At 39.8% G+C, this 18,750-nt stretch overlaps 1 long non-coding RNA gene across 2 annotated transcripts in view; it reads left to right on the top strand.

Moving 5' to 3' along the window:
* LOC132649450 (uncharacterized) overlaps positions 1-16,733 on the top strand; it is a 35,912-nt gene extending 19,179 nt beyond the window's left edge. The window contains exons 2-4 of one of the 2 annotated variants that reach the window (XR_009587892.1): positions 9,543-9,658; positions 10,170-10,277; positions 16,624-16,733. This is a non-coding gene — a long non-coding RNA (uncharacterized LOC132649450). Of the gene's footprint in view, positions 1-9,542; positions 9,659-10,169; positions 10,278-12,630; positions 12,916-16,623 lie in introns of those variants that run through there. The other variant, XR_009587891.1, reaches the window with a different exon arrangement.
* Positions 16,734-18,750: the final 2,017 nt, after the last annotated feature.

Below are 18,750 nucleotides of genomic sequence, written 5' to 3'. Positions count from 1 at the left end.
CATACAAAACACCAGGGAACTTGGGTGTGGAAAGGCTAAACATGTCAAACTTTGTAGACGTCTCTGCTACCAGTCAGGTGAAGGGCTGTTGAGATGGACTGGAAAGTCTCCTCTTGGCCAACGTCTCTAGCTCCAGTCCTTATCTGCTGCTATTACTGAAGGCAGTAACCTTCCAACCCGACCCAGCTACTGTAGATACCAACCAGAGCCTGATGCTTCAGGGATGTGAAAAGACAGAAGAGAGCAGCTCTATTCTATCAGCACTGCTCGGGAAGCAGGGCTCATCTGTGGAAGCAGCCTCTGTGTGACCCGCAAGTACTTAGCTACAAGGAGCGACCACTTAGCCTGTACTTAGGCATAATCAGAGAGCACATCTCACAGGTTGTGATGAACGGTTGTGTGAACCCCTTCATAGACGGGTTGGCTCATAGTAAGTGCTCGTTGACTATTAACTCCCAAAACCAGTTGCTTCTCTCTTTTTAAAAATTAACATTATTTTCTTTCTGTGTCAAGTTTCAGTGGGTTCTCTGACCTAAGTTATCATTTGTTGAACTATGAAAAATAAGCCTCAATCAAATTCTGATGTTCGTTATTTCCCATTGTTCGACACAGGGATCTCTCTGTTGCAGATAAATGACAAAAATTTGCTGGTGGTTGAAATGCCTGCCTTAAAAGCTTTATGTGGTTTCGGGTTCACGCTGCATTCTCCTGCCAACTGCAGAAGGATTGCTCCATGAATCCAGGGCTAGACATTATGAAATTAGTTTCTATTTCTAAGCAAATTTTAAAGGAATATAGTTTTGCAAGTTGGTATTGATTATTATTATTGTTTTATCTAGCACCATAAATGTGACATCTCTAGGACCTTAGTCACTTAGAATGGTGTAAGGAAAATAGTTAGAAATCTGCCCAAGGAAATACATGGGAAGAAATTGAGATTTAGTAATTTCAAGCAAAGTTAATATTGTAAACAAGGTATGAACGAGCAACACAAAAAATTCAGATCGCTTTACACAACCACCGGCATAAGCTGCTTTGTAACACAACACACATAGTTACTAGAATAGAAGTAAGGGGAGTCTTTATCAAGCCAAACAAACCAACTTGAGTGTAGCTTGCTTACTCAAATCATTTCGTAAAGAATGACTTGAAGAAAAGCTAGCATTTTTGATTACATGTAGTTTAGTTGGTTAATTTTACGTGAGATTAGTCAAGTGTGAATTGGCGAGGTTTTATTGCATAATGCAAGTTAAAGCCGTGGCCTTGCAAAGTAAACAATCCAATTATGTGCTTTATATCATAACTTTCAAATACATAGGGCTTTAGTCTCATTTATGCTTGCTTATAGATGGGATGAATTCTATCAAGGGAGTGTGAGGCTGTTAGCTCCTTCCACAGAAGCAACTGTAAAGGGGGACATCATTGTTAACAAGGGGACTGGTATCATAGAAATTTCTCCCTTAGGATATGAAAGTCGCCTAGGAGAATACATATTACTGGGATCTTGAATGAGGACAAATCCTATGTATATTCAAATCTTGTTGCTTCTTGCAAAGTTTGTACACTTGAGGAAGTCTTTTCAAGTCCCTCTGTGAGACAGGCATGGCTCTTCAAATTATCTTGTAGGGATAATGAAAGACACACATTTACCACAGAACCTGCCACACTATGATGTCTTAACTTCTGCTGACCTGGGACACAGGGTGGTTTGTCTACATTGACTCACTCTATGAAGGCCATCAAGCCCTAACGTAGATTACTAATTTACCCATACATTTACTAAAATATCTAATGCTTTTTAAGTATCTAATCTACGTGATTATAAAAATGCTGGTCTTTGTGTGAGCATGTTGCAAAATTCTTTTCAAATTCTCTTATTAATAAGCTATCACTGATGTCTAGTGACGGTATCATCTATGTTTTGGATGATGTTTTTGAACCTCTGACAATAGCTAAACTTGTATTTGAAGTCTCATGGCGGCTGACACACCACTGTAAGACATTTCCACAGACTGCATTGGCCTTCCGGAACTTGGTCCTAGGCAGCCAGCACCCACTTATTCAAGTCCTATAGCCTTAATTTCTCTTTAGTTGACCTAGCATCTCATATGTTCCATATCACAAAACAACATAAGCATTTCCTCTAAGCACACCTTTACAGTCCCATCAGCATCAGCCTCTTCAACTGTCCTCTTGCTTGAGTTACTGTAATAGCTTCTCCAATGGTTGGCTTTCTTCCGCTCTTCTTGTCACAAAACCATTGGAGGTTAGACTGCTGCATGTTATGTTCCCTCATGATCTGGTTACACCTATCCTTGTTTTATAAAACTGCATTAGGCATACCCTACTGGTTGATTACACCACTTATACCTGTGCAGGACAGAATGCAGTAGGTGTGGCTAAGGTTCCCAGGCTTTTGGATTCAAAAGAATAATCATAGGAGATAGGGGACATTAAGAGAAGAAGAAGGAGGACACCATGATGGCTTAGTGTGGGGAAAAATCATGTGTGCAGAGAGGAATGGCTCCAACAATGATGTGAAAAGGTCCAGATGAAGAATATAAGCAAGTACCATGGGCTTATGAATGGAAGGTAGAACAGATGAGGATGATTAAGGTGGATGACATTGGATGGGGCCTGAAAGGTGGATGGTGAGGTTATTAAGACAGTATAAGCAAAATATCTGCCCGGCCCAAGATAAATGAGGCAATTATAAAATCTGACAGGTGTCTGTTTCTTATTATTTGTGACACTGGGTAAAATAATACCACCATGATAGTCATAGGGTTAATAATAAATCTTATATAGCCCAACACTCATTTTTTTTATTTATAACAACAAAACACCAATTCTATATTAGATCAAAGAGTCCATATTGAGTCTTGGAATTAAGCATCTGGTAATCAAGTTGCTCCACTGTAAACCTTGCACTGTCTTCTAATATCACTTAGGAGAAAAGCTAGAGTCCAGAGTCTGGACTCTGGTATGCTGTTCTCTTTGCTCCGACCACTTTATTTATCTTTCCATCATGTAATTCTCTGTTGTTTCACCCACTGTAACTCAGCCACAGTAGCCTTATTCTAGGCTCCTGGGCTTGCCAAGTTTATTGTCCTAGAATCTTTGCCATAGCTGTTCATTCTTCAGGGAGGACATTCTTCCTGAAGCTACATTCCTTGTGCCTTTTGGATTTCAGCCTGGGGGATGCTCTGCAGCATCCACCCAGACACTCTTCCTCATCTTGCCCATTAAATATCTAAGATGGTATTTATCATAACTTAATTGTTTTTGTCCAGTAATGTACTGATCATTTATTTGTGTCTGTTATCAGCCTTGCTCTTGCTAGAATAGAAAGTTGGAGTAGTTTCAGATGAACTAGAAACATAGGACAATGGAAACTCCCAGGAACTTAAGAGGGTGACCCTAGTTAAGACCTCTAGCAGTGGGGTATATGGAGCCTGAATTGTAACCAGGCAAGACTTCCAGTGGAGGGATTTGGACACCAACCCAACCACAAGAACTACAGTTTGTCCTGCCTATAAGATGTGTAGAGGTAAAAGATGGAGCAGAATTTGAGGGAATGGTCAATCAATGACTGGTCCAGCTTGAGACCCATACCACAAGAGAGAGCCCACTCATAACACTATTAATCATATTCTGCTATACTAGTAAACAGAAGCCTAGTATAAGTGTCATCAGAGAGGCTTTGCTCAGTAACTGATGGAAACAGGTGCATAAACCCACAGTCAAACATTAAGTGGAGCTTGGGGAATCCTGTGGAAGAGGGAGAAGAAGGATTGAAGGAGCCAGAAGGATCAAGGATACAAGCAACCCTACAAAATAAACTAACCCGGGCCCATAGGGCCTCATAGAGACTGAACAGCCAACCAGAGAGCAAGCATGGGGCATAATAATCCCTCTGGACATATGTAACAGTTTGCAAATAGGTCTTCATATGGGACTCTTAAAGCAGGAGTAAGGGCTGTCTCTGACTACACTGTCTGCTTTCAGCTTCCTCTCCTTTAATTGGGTTGCCTTTTCTAGCCTCAATAGGAGAAGATGCTCCTATTCTTATTGCAAGTTCATATGCCAAGGCTGGTTGATATCTGTGGAAGGCCTCACCTTTTCTGAGGAGAAAAGGATGATGGGAGGATTAGGTGAAGGGTAAGTGAGAGGGAGGAGCCAAGAGGAGGGAGGGAATGGGAAACTGTGGTGGGATTTAAAGCAAATAAATGATTAAAAGAATAAGTATGTAAAAAGAAAAAGAAAAGGAATTCAGGGTTAGAATACCATCTCTTTTACATCTCTCTATGATATCCTTTGTATTAGAACTGTTTGGCAACTAACAAAGTGTGCTGAATAAATGAATTGAATGGAAGAATCCTCACATTGCTCAAGGAAAAAGTTCCCTGTGTTCTGAATAACATTTTGTCTAAACATCCCCACTTCTAACTTCCACCCAGGATAATTCCACTCTAGAGCTCAGGAAAGTGTGATGGCTACAGTTCCTCCGCAGGCAAACAGTGCAGTACAACATTTCAGGACTTCTGTGGCATAGCCATTATTTCTGTACTGCTGCTCATTTTATCTCCAGCCTTCTGGTTTCCTTTTCTTTGCCTAATAAGAATATATGTGGAAAAAAAAATCTCATTTCATTCGTATGATAAGTAGAATTACTTTTTGTCTTGTAAAAGAGAAGAGTGACTCTCACAGGTGCTATACATTTTTGACAGTTTTGAGGTCAAGTTTGTCAAATATCAAGGCTCATAAAGTGGGCTGGAACAGTGAATGTCTCAGTGGTTAGGAGCGCTGGCTGCTCTTCTGAAGGACCCTGGCTTCTTTTCCAGCACTCTCAGGGTCACTTGCAACCATCAGTTAATCAGTCTCAGGAAACCAGATGACTTCTGACCTCTGAGGACAGTGCACACACGTAGTGCACAGAGATTCATGCAGGCAAAATATCCAACACACCAAGTAATAAAAGAAAACATGAAAGGATAGAGCTATTCTCTCTTGTAGATAATATCCCATCAAGGATCATGGACACAAATCTCACCATAGTCTTTAATGAGCTGGCCAGATATTTGCTGAACTAGTGAATTCCTGATTCCCTATAGACTTGAAGAATTAAAAAATCTGGCTAAGGCTTAAGAATTTAGTTTTAAATGCACCACAGATACTGTATCCATTCTTCGGTTGAAGGACATGAACATGGTTGAATAAATGTCCTTGTTGTTTGGTTGAGCATCTTTTGGATATATGCCCAGGAGTTGTATAGCTGGGTCTTGAGGTAACATTATTCTTAGTTTTCCTCTCCAGCTCTTACTATTTCCCAGTTCTTACCTAAAATTCCATTCACTCTGCCCAACAGTTGCCCATCAGGCTCAGCATCTGCTTTGATAGTCTGAAGGGCAGAGGCTTTCAGAGGCCCTCTGTGGTAGGTTCCTAGGTTGTTTCCTGTTTTCTTCTTCTTCTGATGTCCATCCTCTTTGCCTTTCCGGATGGGATTGGACATTTTAGTTAGGGTCCTCTCTCTTGCTTAGTTTCTTTAGATGCACAGGTTTTAGTGGGTTTGTCCTATGTTGTATGTCTATATGAGTGAGTATATACCATGTGTGTCTTTTTGCTTCTGGGACAACTCACTCAGGATGATCCTTTCCAGATCCCACCATTTACCTGCAAATTTCATGATTTCCTTATAGCAACAGAACAAGAAAATTTGAACACAGGGAACTTCCCAGAGACTCACACTCCAACCAAGGACTATTCATGGAGATAACCCAGAACCCCTGCACAGATGTAGCCCAGGGCAGTTCAGAGTCCAATTGGGTTACATAGTAATGTGAAGAGGGACTGCCTCTGACATAATCTGATTGGCCTGCTCTTTGATCACCTCCCTCTGGGGGGGAGCAGCCTTACCAGGCCATAGTAGAGGACAATGCAGCCACTTTTGATGTGAACTGACAGACTAAGATCAGAAAGGAGAGGAGAACCTCCCCTATTAGTGGACTTGGGGAGTGGCATGCAAGCAGAGGGAGGAGGGAGGGTGGGATTGGGAGGGGAGGAGGGAGGAGCTTATGGGGGGATGCAGAATGAATAAAGTGTAATTGATGAAAAATTTAAAAAAACAAAAAAACAAACAAAAAAACATTATTCTTAGTTTTCTGAGAAACTCCAGATTGATTTCCAAAGTGCTTGTACAGTTTTAAATTCCCACCAGCAATGGAGGAGAGCTCGCCTTTCTCCATATCCTTTCCAGCTGTCAGTTGAGATTTTGATCTTAGCTATTAGGATGGATGTGAGATGGAATCGTTTTGCTTTGCATTTCCCCAATGGACTAAGGACTCAGGAGGCTGAGCATTTCTTTAAGTGTTTCTCTGCCTTTTGATATTCCTCTGTTGAGAATTCTGTTTAACTCTGTATTCCACAATAGAATACTACTTAACTGTTAAAAACAAGGAAATCATGAAATTTGCAGGCAAATGGATGGAACTTCTGAGATCATCCTGAGTGAGGTAACCCAGAAGCAGAAAGACTCGCATAGTATACACTTATAAATGGATATTAGTCATACAATACAGGATAAATGTACTAAAATCTATAGACTCAAAGAAGCTAAACAAGGAGGACCCTAGGGAAGATGCTTTATTCTCACTCAGAAGAGAAAACAGGATAAACCCCAGAAGTGGTAGAAGAGAGGGAACAGAATGGGAGCCTACAATAGCCATCCTCTAAAAGACTTCACCCAGCAGGGGATGAATCAGATGCAGACTCACAGCCAAACTCTGGACAGAGCACAAGAGTGTTATGAAAGAAGGGGGTTATAGAAGGACCTGAGGGAATAGGAACCCCACAAGGAGACCAACAGAGCCAGTAAAATTGGGTCCAGGGAGCCTGCAGAAACTGATAAATCAACCAAAGACCATGCATAGAGAGGACTTAGACCTCCTGCTCAGATGTAGTCCATAAACACCTTAGTCTCCACGTGGGTTCCCTAGTAAAGGGAGAAGAGACAGGCTCTATGAACTTGATTGCCTGCTTCTTGATCATTTCTCTCTGGTGGGGTGACCTAGCCAGTTCACAGAGGAAGAGGATCCAGGCAGTCCTGATGGAACCTGAGAAAGCTAGGGTAAGACAGTAGGGGAAGAGAGCTTCCCTTATCAGTGGACTAGGGGGGAGGAATAGCTGAGGAAGTGGGAGAGAGGGTAGGACCAGGCAGGGATGAAGGAAGGGGTATAACCGGGATTCAAAGTGAATAAACTGTAAAATAAATAATAATAAAAAGTGAAAAAATAATTTAGTTTTAAGCAGTTTTCCCTATGATTCTAAAAATATTAGGTTTAGATATCACTGAATTAGATCAAACAAAGACAGGAAACAAAGAGAGAGACTTGTCAAACTGAATCAACATTATCTTCAAAAGCCTTTGAAATAGCATTAAATATTAGTTACCTCAGAATGGCGGTACATGAAAGAGGTTGCAGACCCTGGAGCTGTTGGTCTAAGAGGAAGAACAGCATGTGGAATTTGCTAGAGAAGTCACAAAGCAGGAGACAGAGTTTAAGCTGGGTTGTAGAGCAAGGGCCAACTGATGGGCTGAGAGAATGTTTTGAAGTTGTCGGGAAACCCCAACTCAATTGACCTTTGTCCACCATCTTTTCAAGCCTCTTCAACTCTTTGTGTAAGTCGTTCAACATGATTTTGAGCCAACAGTTAATCATTCAGAGTGTTTGCAAAATGCATTCAGCAGGGGTGTTGTTAAAGTTTTAATATTAGTTTTATTGGCATCTTCCTACTACCTCCCAACACTGAGTCTGGTTTGTGTTACAGTCATGAGGTGGTGAAAAAAACAGTGTTTTTAAGAGCGTTCTTTATTAGAGGGTATAAAATTTGGTCAACCTCACCTACCCTAACAATAAAAGGCTGATGCTTTCTGCCCCCTTCTTGTGAGAATTGAGCCTTATCCTATAGAAGAGATAAATGGCTCTTGAGGATTAGAGACTATGGAAATTCACATCTGGTAGCTTGCACCTGGCTAACCTATTCATGGAAAAGGTCATTTTAGTGCTAAAGAGTCTCCCCCCCCCCAACTCTGCTGGAGGGAATTGGGCAGCTGTTAAGGGAAAAGGTTTGCATGATTTTAAACCGTTCCGGTTACAGAAAACACTCCTTTAACAGTGGCTGAGAGGACCATGACCCTGCATTTAGTATAACTATTGCAGGCTGCCCCCATAGCCTTCCCTCACTACTGCAAAGTTAGAAGTTAAACGACTTCTATATTTCCCATGTTGTTATGTTGCCAAAATTAATAGCCAGAGTATTTATTTTATTTTATTTTGACAAATGCTGTAGTATGGTCCTTTATATTTCACACTTGTTCTAGTTACCAAATTGAGCTCTTTTGAATGATCATTCATAGTTGGTTATGTTTTTTTTTTTTTATTTTTCAAATTTAAGTGACAAGGCATGAGTGAAGAGTAATTTATTCAGCTCATTTGTAGGACAAACCAGAAGAAATTTACAGAAGTATCTATTGGCTCTCATTACTGGGTGCTTTCTGCAAAAGGCTGCCCCAGTGTGCAGGTAAACATAAGTGGGGATTTTACAAAGTTTCAGTATTGAAATGTCTAGATTCTTGGTGAGGTGCATCTTGGCCTTGGAAGGGTTAGCTGTCCTACATACAGCAACAACCAGATGTCTATCATTTTCTGTTATAAGGATAGCTTTCCAGGCTGAGAATGGGGTTTAATATTATAGTTTTTATCTCTAATCCATCCATTTAAGATGCTAATAACATCTGATAAACATGTATAATAACTATGAAAACTCCCCATCTCTTACTTTCCCCATTTCTCTATTCAGTTTTCAATGGCCTGAAAAGAAAGGCAGGATCTACCCTGATAATGCAGAGATTTGCTCTTTGATGTTTATGGAGCCTAAATCCTCTGTCACTGCTGACCTGGATTTTTAGCTTATCTATTAAATGCTGAGCTTTCACATTCCCTCAATCCGAGGAGGCAAGTTTGTACTAAAATAATTTGCTTTTCATAGAGAGCAAAACATTCTTGTGCCCCAAATGTCAACCTTCCAGGAAGAGAGAAGTTAAAATTCCTTAAGATTATTACATGCAATTACTTTATGTTTAGTTAAAGTACTTAAAAAAAATCTTCAAACACACACTTTGGATTTTTTTTTTTAATAAAGGTTTTATGTACTCTTCAAATATTTAGCTTAACGTGCTTAAATTTCAATGATTCACATCAAAACAAAATTATACATTAACTAAACAAGCCTGACACAGAGATGAATCAAAACAGCTTGTCTGTTCTGGTTACACACTCCTCATTATGTGAGATTTCCTACAGGGTTCCCACATTTAGCGTTCAGACGGTGGGTTTGGGCTGGGGTGCGCTAGAAATGCAGAGAATACTCTATCTCTGTTAATTTATCATGGCTGAATTGGTGTAATGAATGGTAACAAATTAGCCCTTTTATCCATACCCCAGTTACCATTACATTTTCAACACTTTCTGTTTGAATTTCAGGCATGGAAGCTAATGACACAAGAGCTGGTGGAGGCCCGTGGTGAAAATTTGATGTGGCCCCAGGAGAGAGGCTGCTGGACATCAACATTTATCCTGCAGAAAGAGATGATGGAACAGTAAGAACACATACATGGCATGAACCAAAATATTAGAGATTACTGAAGTCATACAGAAATGTAAATAACAGATTAGAGTTTTCCTCTGATAGGATGCTTGATGGATTCAAAGCAAAAGCAACCACTGTATATTATTCCCTGGCTTCATTCTATCATACCTTGAAGATGCTAGCTACATATAAAAGCATAATTTAGCAAGCTATCTTTAACCTGATTTTAAAATCTGCTGACATTTAATAAGAAGCTGTTGTTTTAGAAGAGAAAATCCCATTATGGTATTATTGCTTCGGTAGTAAAATTCTCATATGTAGAATCAACTTGATAAGGGTGGCCCCATAATGTAATTATTCTCATCAGACAAACATGGAGAGTGACGTGAAATCTGTTATGTTTCAATAAATCTGATGGAGGTGGTTTACAAACACATAAAAGATTTTCCTTCACAGCCCACACTTACTATATTTTTTTTTCATACTGCTTCATTGATTATGACATTATTTTCATCCATTAGGTCCATCTCTAGGAAATAAGGAATTGACATTGATAACAATATAAGCCATTTTGACAATTATTTTGGTATTGAGAAAAGCAGTTCATTCCCTCTGAACGCTAATAAAAGGTATGCCTTGTTTTGACTTAGTAATGATTTTTCTTAGATGTCTGTGCAATGGAGTTGTTTTGTTTTTTAAATCCAATTCACAATAGTACTTTATCTTAATTTTATTTTAATAATGCAACCATTTGAAGACTATCTGGCATAACCCTACTCAGGTCTAAATAAAAGCAATTAGCTATCATCAATCTTGCCTCACTGTTTGGATAAATGTGCATAAATGAACATTTGAGAGTCACATTAAAAAAATCACATATTCTGATAGCCTAATGTTTGTTTACTTTTTAAAGTGGCTCAGTAGTTTTTAAAGTTGCAGCAATTGGTGACTACAGTTGTCCAAGAACAATTGAAGACCGTCCCTGTCCAAGGGGCTTCAATGACTTGTGGATGTCTACTTTCTAAAGTGTAGTTTGACATAGAATAGATAAATTTTCCTTTTACAGTTCTATACAATAATTAAGAAACATATTGAGAGCTAAGTAATGTTCTGTTTATTATCTTTTTGTTAAATTATAGGTTTCATCTTTAGTTTCCAGATAAATTATACAAATAATTTTTAGTTATTGCAATTGATTGTTTAATTATTTATCAAATATTTTCAAAATGCCTGACATTTTATAAAAGCTAAAAATTTTAAGTTATACACATAGAGTTAAATAATTTTTTTAGGGGGGGTTTGAAAGGTTATACCTGCAAAAAGATATCATGTTCTCAAGAAGTTCACGGTAGTTTGGGGAGCTAAAAAAAAAAAAGTTGGCATGCTGAGCATTCAGGAGGCTGAGGCAGGAGGATTGCTGCAAATGTGAGGTCATGCTGGAGTTGCATAGCAAGTGCCAGGGCAATAGTGATACCTTGTTTCAAAAATACAATAAAAACATAATTCTAGACAGACATTGTGGTAAACAGGGATGGACTATAAGGGGCGGGTGAACATGGTAGAAGACAGGCTCTACCTTAACATTCAGCATAGAAGAAGGAAGAAAAGTGAGGACCACGGTCCAAGGAGCAGGGACTCTGTATCTCTTTGACAGCAATACACTTCTGAATACGCCTTGAATGCTTTGGCAGTTTCATGTGCACAGGGTGAAAGTGGCTCCACATTTCTGGACTGCTAATCAATCTTGCTATAAAATCCTTTCTTAACTTTTACTTTCACTGAGATTTGAGGACAGAGAGCTCTCCTCTGACCTTCCTTTCTTCCTTGTACCCTCCTACTCGCACATCTAAAAGTCTTAGGGAGAATCAATGTCTCAGAATTCAGAAAAGCCCTAATTTGGAAAGAAAAGCACATGAGTGCATGTATAGGACTAAATGTAGATACAGTCTTAAAGATTAATCAGGTAGTGTCACAGTCACCCTTAGGAAATTTTGGAAATATCAAAGACACATGCTACTCTGTTTATGCAAAGAATCATTACAAGCCAAAGTCTCCTGTATCTCAATAGACTTTATAGAAAATAGGAAATGAGAATGTCCTGAGAAGTTCAGGTAATGGTTAGGAATCATTTTCTCAGTTACCGAGAAAAGCAGAATTTTCTTAATTAAAGGAGAATGATAGAATTCTGAATAAATGTTCTCTCAGAGCATTATAATTATATTTAACGTATAAATATTAATATACTTAATATTTAGATCTTGTATTTAATCCCTTATATTATCCTGAAAACTTCTCTCAACTCCTACATGCTCCAGTTATCTTTTTGGCTTAAAATTAAATGGCTTCATTTTTTTTTCCCCAATGTAGTATATACTCTTGGACCCATCGATGGAAAATTATTTGGTTTGATATTCATGATTCAGCAGGGCGTTTTATGACTAGCAAGAGTTGCAGCTTAAGTGCATATCTTCTGTACATATAGAGAGGTCAGAAATAATTTGCTTCATGGTATAGGAATTAAAATCAATACTCTTACTTCCTTAGGAAAACAAACATAATGTAAATGAGAAGCAAGTAAATTATTAATAGATGGGCTTATCTAAAATATAATACAAGCAGAGCAAGGTCAGCCAGAGAATTGAGTGCAGGGAGAACAAGTTACAGGAAGCATGAGGGAGCCAGATAAATGAGCGGAGCTCTGTCTGTAGAGAGACAATTCTGTCTCAGCAGTGTGTAGCCATATTGCAAATGTCCTAGTAACTGGCCACTTGAATAAGTGTCTGCTTGGTTGTTCGCTCACTGAGGAAACTGGAGAGCTAAGAGGTTTGCTGGAAACAGATTGGGAATCTTGTGTGTGGTGGGCACTACTTCCAGGGTTCTCATTAACCCCTGATTAGCAACCAAAACATGGAGAACGTCATCAGATGTGGTCTGTGTTTTCTGAATTTGACTCCCTTGCTGTGGCATTGTCTCTTTTTTCAGGATTCAGCCAAACTCCTATCCTGCTGGATGCCTGTCTCCTTTCATTTCATGCTGGATATGTTGCCACCTTTTGAAAATGTGATGAGAATAAGCTGATTTGGGCATTCCCTCTCTACTGCCCTCCTTATCCAGTGCTATGGATGGATTCCAGGGCTTCTGTGTGCTGGGCAAGCGCCACAGACACTGCACTGTGCTACGTTGCCAGTCCATTCTTTGCTTTTCGAGGATGAAGTCTTTCAACTACCATCTTTCTGGACCCTGCTCCGATCTCTACACACTATCTAATTTTCAAAGCCAAGAATGTATGCTTTTTTTCTTGGAGGGGGGGGTTTATTTGTTTTGTTTTGGTTTGGTTGGTTGGTTTTGGAGTGTGTGTACCTTCATGTTCGTGTAGGTGCACATGTGTGGGAATTACATGTATATGTGTGCATCTGATGGCGGGAGACAAAATCAAGTATTTCTCCTCTGCCTTTCCTTTTTTCCTTCCCTCCATTTTCCTTTTGTTCATTCATTCGTTCATTGGTTCCTTCCTTTCTTCTTTCCTCTCTCCCTCCCGCCTTCTCTCTCTCTCTTTTTTTTTTTAACACATTCTTTTACTGGCCTAGAACTTGGCTGGTATATCAGGATGTCTGGTCAATGAGCTCATTTCCACCTTTTCAACCCTGACATTATAACATATGTTACCACGGAGATTATTTTAATGTGGGGTCTGAGGATCAAAGTCAGGTTCTAAGAGTTGTAAAAGGAATCACTAACCAATAAAACTATTTCTCCAGTCTGAAAATAGATAGTTCTAAGGATCTGGAAAACAACTCCTCTTTGGAGAAGTGAGAATGTTCAAGGGTCTCTTGAAAGATGAATGGATGTACAACTTGTGATGAACAAGTTGAAATCCCCTTCACTATTAGCTTTCTTGCTGCCAGTTTAGCTAATGTGTTTATAACTATAGAATCTTTGCTCAGTGCTGACTCATCATTAGTCATGTAGAAACACATTCATTTACATTTTCAAAGTACATGGGAATATTACTTTAATGTCAGTGCTGGAGATGGATAAATACAACCCAAAGTACTTATGCTTCATATAAAATGACTTTAATAATAATTTTAATAATAATAATAATAATGCATAATGGACAAAGTTCTGAAGTTCTATGGACACTGAGGGGAAGCTAAGAATACAGTTGACTAGTGAGTGCTTGTCATGGCATAAGCTTCCAGGGAAAGGATAATCAGAATGGCTTTCTCCTTCCACCTTACTCTGATACTTTAATGCTCAGTTGATTTTCATTTTTATAGCAGACAAATAGACCTTTTTTAAGATGGATCTAAATAATTATGTCAGATCCCCTTTGCTTTCAATAGGACATAAAAATTCTTCAATGAAGGTAAACTTAAAGCTAAGCAACAGAGAGAAACTATTACTCTGGTGGTTTGGGGCACTTGGATTCGAGAGTTTGATGGTTTTGTGCTCAGTCCCTGTCATTAAAGATGTTTGTTGAGCATACATTTCTAATAACATACAAAGTCATTTGCAGTACAATCTTATCTTTCAATGAATCCTTCCAGAAAGGATTGCATTATCATTTGACCATCAAAAATGAAAGGGATCTCTAGTAGAAATAGATGGAATTAGGAGCCTCTCTTTTAGACTGGAGTTCAAGTTTAGCACAGGCGGTAATTTGAACAGAGGGCATTAGTACTTTATCAAAGAAGATTAAAGGCCATCAGAAAGGAAAGTTTGTTCACAGATACATAGGCACATAAGGGGGATATTGTGCATCCTAATGGCTTACAAGACCACATGGGAAAACAGGAGTGTGACTGACATTGTTTTCATCACACGGGTCCCCAGGGAAATCCAGGAGACAACTTCAGTCTTATGTAATGGACAGCAATTCTCTTCACTCTGTTTTGCTTCTTCCCTAACCATTACCTAGCAATAATAAAGAATCCCTGAAGACCATCAATTTGTTCTTCAAGCAAAAATCACCCTCCCACATGTCTGACGAGCATGCAAACTCTAAAGAAGTATCTTGTTCTGCAGGCCTTAACTGTCACTGCTGTCCACTCAGTTCTAGCCAGGCAAACCCTCTTTCCATTCCCAACTTTGCACATTTTCTATTTTGAGTGCTTTCTGATTGTCCGTCTAGAAGAAACCATTCTTCCTTTTCTACTTGAACTAATCCACATCACACAACTTCTGATTCCTTCCTCAACCTGAGAAGCAGGCACAACTATGTGAATGCAGACACTGACTCTGGCAGGATCAGGTGGACTATTATTGCTCTTTTACTTCTGTAGTCAGCTAGGTAGCATTAATTTGGAATACCATTTTATTTCCTATGCTTTGGTTTTCTTACTTAGCAATAACAATGACAATACTAACATTACGTTAAGGATACTACTATAACATTTAATATATTTTAGGCTTAGCAGGAATCTAAAATCTTTTCTTTTCTTATTTTATTTTTAAGATTAAGATATAATTACAACATTCTCCCTTCCTTTTTCTCCCTTGTAACCTTTCCATAAGGTCATCATCTCCTCTCTCTTTCAAATTTATGGTCTGTTTTTTTTTCCACTAATTGTTATCACATGAATATAGGTATATGTATATAGATTCTAAATACAACCTATTTAGTCTGTATGATGTTAGTTGTATGTATGTTTTCAAGGCTGACTGGCAGTAGACAAGCAATTGGTGTGGTTCTCCCTGGGTAAGACTACCTTTCCAGCTCTCAACTTTTTTTTTTAATTTAACTTTTATTAATTACACTTTATTCATTTTGTATCCCCCCATAAGCCCCTCCCTCCTCCCTTCCTCGTCCCACCCTCCCCCCCCATTTTCTGCATGTATGCCCCTCCCCATGTCCACTGATTGGGGAGGTCCTCCTCTCCTTCTTTCTGATCTTAGTCTATCAGTTCTCATCAGAAGTGGCTGCATTGTCAGGGTTCTAGGTTGCCTGTAGTTCTTTGTGTGTAGGTTTGAGGCTTTGTTGGCTTTTACCCATTCACTTTGAGATGTATATTGATATTATGGTTTAGCTCTTGATTTGAACGGCTGTTGCTGAGACTTTATGGCTGTAGCCCCTATATGACTAGGTGATACCACACCACAGCAAACTTCTTGATCCTCTGGCTCTTGCAATCTTTCTGCTCCCTCTTCTGCAGCATTTCTGAGCCCTAGGTGCAGGGGTGTTTTGTATGTGTATCCTTTGGGACTGAGTTCCACAATACTGCATTTTGATCAGTTGTGATTTTCTTAATGAAGGGGAATGGTGCCAAATTCCAACAATTTACACTGCAGACATTGCAGAGACACAGCAAAGCTCTCCTGAGTCCAGTGCTATGTATTTATACTTATTTAGTAACATATTTATATTATGCATGTATAAACACATACATTTTTTAATGCTGGTGATGCCATGTCATCAGTTGCCTACCCTACTGTTTGGGTACTATTAGATTCCAATCTTTGTTACAGTGAATAAGCAGGATTATTCACTGTATAAGTGGAAGGGATTTCAGGGAACTTGCATTCAAGGGTTTTCTGTGTCACACTGTAGTTTGGTGATAGTGGACATGCCCCATATAATCACTGATGAGTTTCACCTATAGGAAGAAGAAATGCTAAAAAATAGTCCTTTAAAATGTTAAGATAATACGATGCTTTTACTGTTCAAGATGGGAAAGGCTGTGTTGTGTGGCTATAGATCATAACTCAAATTGAGTATGTGTATTATATATACATTCACACACGCATTTACGTTTAAATATGTATACCCACAAGTGCATGCATGCGTGGATGTGTGCGTAAAACAGAAACTGAGGTCAAGTATCTTTTTCAATCTTTTTTTCATCTTAGTTTTTGAGGCAGGCTCTCTCACCAAGCCTGATGCTCACTGATTTTGCTAAGATAAGATCCTCCTGTCTCTGCCTCTATATGGAATTATGCGTCTACATTGCCTTATCTGGCTTTTTTTTTTTTAAGTGGATGCTGAAGAATTGAACTCATTGAACTCCGCACTTTATTGATTGGGCAATATCCTCACCGTCCTGGCAGTCTTGAGGCTTAAAATGAGTTTTCTGCTCATATAGGACCCGCTTCCAGGTTTGGAGATGCTGAGTGGTGAGTGCTTTTCAGTTGTTCTTTTGGCTCACCACGCTGCTTGACTCTGGTGACACTTTCCATATGAAGGCTCTGACTTTACCAAGGTCGTTTATCTATTTCTGACAAACTTGACTCTGGTCACATTGCATCAGCTTTCAGAACAAAGTCATCCGACAGCTTACCGACCTGTGAGGACAGATGGATTATGTCTTTGGAAGACAGCTATTCAAGGGAGTCTAGTATTTGTAAAGTGCACAGAGCTAAATCAGAGCAGAGCGAGGGCTTTTTTGATAGAGTGTCTCTAATTCGTAGCGCAGCTGCATCTAGAATGACTCCGTGCAGTGCTCCCTGGCTGAACATGCCATCTTCTGTTTGTAGGAACTATATTTGCAGTTGTAGGTGTTCTTAGACTTCAGCTCCGTGTGTGCATAGGGTGATTGGAATTGAACTCAGGGCTTCAGGTTTGCCAGGCAAGTACTAAACTGTACTCTCATACATCAGGGCATCACAAATGTGCAGCCGCTACCCCTAACACTTGGTAGTGAGAAGTTTGTTTTCCCTTCAAGAAGTGTCTTTACTGCATGGAAATGCTGAGACCTGCATGACTACAGATCAAAACAGAAGAGGCATTTCCTGAGGAAGGGGCTCAGAGAAAGGCAAGAAGAGCGCAGCAATTGTCTTTCTCAGCAGCAACATTCATGCTGATGAAGGTTTCGTGCCACGCGACTTTTTCTTCGCTTTTAGGTAGAATGAGTGAACCTGGGAGACGAGAACAAGAATAAATAATAATAAAGAGTCTGGGTTGCAACTCTAGAATGCAGGTTCTCCAGAGGAAAGCTCGCTTTACTGAAGTCTTGATGGACTCTCTTCCAAGGGGAGCTGGGTGAGTTAGGCAGTAAAGTAGATGATGACAGATAACACTCTCAGGTCAGAGCCTTTGGGATGGTAACGTGAAGAGGAAGATTTTCCCTGAGAGATTTGCTCCTGCCCACTAATTGTGGTCATGTATTTTATGGCTTTGGGAATACCCTGGGTATAGCACAGGTCTCAGTGCTGCAAGAAGAGGTGTTTGTGTCCAATTCAGCAGGAGCTGCAGTTGCAAAGACTTTCCCTGCTGAAACTGCTCTTGATAAAGTCCCCAGTGGCTTCTTAACTTTTACACCCAATCATGTGTTTCCCTGCCTCGCGAAGCATAATTTGCTGACAGTTGCTGCTGTGGACCACATCTGCCTTTTAAAACTCTTCTAGTTTTCAGCAGCTCCCACTCTGCGTGTGCATCCCTCTAGCTGACCGCTATTGCTTTCCCTCGGTGCTCTCAGTAAACACCTTTTCTGCCAAGTCTTTAAATATTAACGCTGCCTGGAATTTGGTCCTCCTTGCTTCTCCTTTAACACATTCTCTACGGAGAACCTTACACCACTAAAGGCCTGTGAAGGGAGAAAAGTGAGGACAATCTGACCACCACTTTCTCCTACAGCAGAACAGTGAGAGGCCCTGGAGAAAGCAGAGCTGCGGGTGCTGCTAAACCCTCAGAACTTCAGGATAACCTTTTTTACTTCCTGTGTAGGCTGGTTTCTCATAATCTCTGCAAGGGCAGTTTTGAATCTTTCTATTAGACTCATATTTTCCTTCACAGATTGGAAACAGGCCCACTGGGCAGGCAGGGCTTTTAGAAGGACTGTGCATCAAATGCACAGCGTTGACTTTAGAAAAAAAGGATGCCACTGGTTATTTGCTAAAATTTTCAGAATCTAGAATTTCCCTGCAATGGGCTAGCACAGCAGAATGGGAGCTTCAAAGGGACCATGACATGAGCCAAGCTTTAATATTTAATTTATTTTAAAGTTTTATGTGCATGGGAGTTCTGTTTGTTTGTGGATGTATCAGGCATGTGACTGCTTCCCCTAGGTGGGGAGAAGGGCGTGTCAGATCCCTTGGAAAAGGAGTTGTAGAAGGTTGTGAGCCACCACCACATGGGTGCCAAAAGGAGAACCCACACCCTTTCCA

The sequence above is a fragment of the Meriones unguiculatus genome, chromosome 20, assembly GCF_030254825.1.
Source record: "Meriones unguiculatus strain TT.TT164.6M chromosome 20, Bangor_MerUng_6.1, whole genome shotgun sequence".
Taxonomy (NCBI): Eukaryota; Metazoa; Chordata; class Mammalia; order Rodentia; family Muridae; genus Meriones; species Meriones unguiculatus.
The sequence above is the reverse complement of the archived record's forward strand: the minus strand, read 5'-3'. Positions and strand labels throughout refer to the sequence as shown.